The following is a 2,312-nucleotide window of genomic DNA, read 5'->3' as shown; positions in this document are numbered from 1 at the left end:
GAAATTCAAAATTAATATTAAAAATTCACACCAAACTTAAAATTTGAAATGCATAAAATTAAAAATTCATATTTTAAAAATTAAAAAATCACACCAAACTTAATTTAAAAATTCATATTATAAATTCACACCAAACTTATATTAATTTTTCAAATATTTACAATTTTAAATATATTGTTTTTACAAAGTTTACAATATTAATTTAAGATTTAAATATTAATTTTAAAAACATGGTAAAGATAAATTTAAAAATCTTTTTGTCTTTTTATCCCACTTTAATCAATCAAATATTATCAAAAATATGCGCCCCTCTTTTCGGTAAAGTAATTTCGGTTCCAAGACCTAATTTAACTCATGACGAATTTTTTGAAATATTTTGGGTTGATTGATTAAAGATATTTATACCTTAAGAATAAACGTTAAATTTCGCAGTGATGTAATAAATTTTTGAATGATATCAATAATTTCGGTCGCCAAACCTAATTTTATTTAATACCAATTTAATACTTTTTAGCGAACAAATTAGCGTTTATTATCAAAAGGTTAAAAATAAAAATAAAAATAAAAACTGTACAGACATACCTGTGAAATAGATTTCTTAGTTATATGATCTATTCCATTCATAAGATAGTCGGTTTAATTGGTTTTCCATGGCTGCATAGGCGTAACCCCGAGCATTCAGTGTCTTTTCTTCTAAACATATGAACGGTCCGTCTCTGCATAAAGTAACAAATTCGGTATTTGAATAGGTTTGATTATTTGAACATTTACCTCCATGTGACCATTTTCCGCATTTGTGACATCGTTCTAGGTGTCGTGCTCTTCTTTTCGCTGCGGATTTTGATTTTCCTTTACCAAATTGTAACTTATTATCTTCGCATCTGGATTCTTTTCTAACTCCGTCCATTCTTTCTCTGATTACTGATACTAATTCGCTCGGTAGTATGTCATTATTACGTTTAGTGATCAAAGCGTGTAGCATTAGACCATGGTTTAGTTCACAGGCAGTCTTCATTTCGTAGAAACCTAAAAAAATAAAAATTCAGAATGGGGGGAGAAGACTAGTTCTTTAGGGTCTGCTAGGGAAAGACCATACGTGTTCCATTTTCGAAAACTACACGAAAACAGACAATCTAACTCTAACAGAAATACATATTATCCTTTAAAGACTTGATTCTCCCCACACTTAGTTAGCTGTGGTGTCGAAATTGTGATTAACTTCGTTGTCGACTTCCATCGGACCATGTATGTAATGTTTAACTCTGTGACCATTAACTTTAAATTCAATCCCATTTGAATTTATTAATTCTATCGTTCCGTATGGGAAAACTCTTTTGACTATGAATGGTCCAGACCATCTTGATTTCAATTTTCCAGGAAATAGCTTGAATCGTGAATTGAAAAGAAGAACTCTGTCTCCTTCTTTAAATTCTTTTGAACTTCTGATTCTTTTATCATGCCATTTCTTCGTTCTTTCTTTATAGATTAACGAATTTTCGTATGCTTCATGTCTTAATTCTTCTAATTCGTTTAGTTGACTTAATCGTAGACGTCCGGCTTCATGTAAATCAAGATTACATGTCTTCAAAGCCCAAAATGCTTTGTGTTCAATTTCTACTGGAAGATGACATGCTTTTCCATAAACAAGTCTAAAAGGTGTGGTTCCAATTGGAGTTTTGTAGGCTGTTCTAAAAGCCCAGAGTGCATCCTCCAATTTAATGGACCATTCCTTCGAATTTGATCCTACGGTTTTCTCTAGAATACGTTTTAAAGCTCGGTTGGTATTTTCAACTTGTCCACTTGTTTGTGGATGATATGCGGTGGAGATTTTATGAGTTACTCCATATCTTTTAAGAACTTTCTCAAGTTGATTATTACAGAAATGAGTACCCCGATCACTTATTAAAGCTTTCGGTGTTCCAAACCTTGCAAAAAGACGTTTTAAAAAGTTGACTACAACTCGTGCATCGTTAGTTGGGAGAGCTTGTGCTTCCGCCCATTTAGATACATAATCAATGGCTACGAGTATATATAAATTATTATTAGATTTTGGAAATGGACCCATAAAGTCAATACCCCAAATGTCAAATACTTCACATACTTGGATGACATTTTGTGGCATTTCATCACGTTGACTTATTTTTCCGGCCCTTTGACAAGCATCACAGGATTTGCAAAGAAGGTGTGCGTCTTTGTAAATTGTAGGCCAATAGAATCCAGCTTCATAAACTTTTCTTGCTGTTAGTTGAGGCCCATAATGCCCTCCTGTTGGTCCTGTGTGACAATGGTTTAAAATTTTACTAGCTTCATCT

Source organism: Rutidosis leptorrhynchoides, chromosome 1 (assembly GCF_046630445.1).
Source record: "Rutidosis leptorrhynchoides isolate AG116_Rl617_1_P2 chromosome 1, CSIRO_AGI_Rlap_v1, whole genome shotgun sequence".
NCBI lineage: Eukaryota > Viridiplantae > Streptophyta > Magnoliopsida > Asterales > Asteraceae > Rutidosis > Rutidosis leptorrhynchoides.
The sequence above is the reverse complement of the archived record's forward strand: the minus strand, read 5'-3'. Positions refer to the sequence as shown.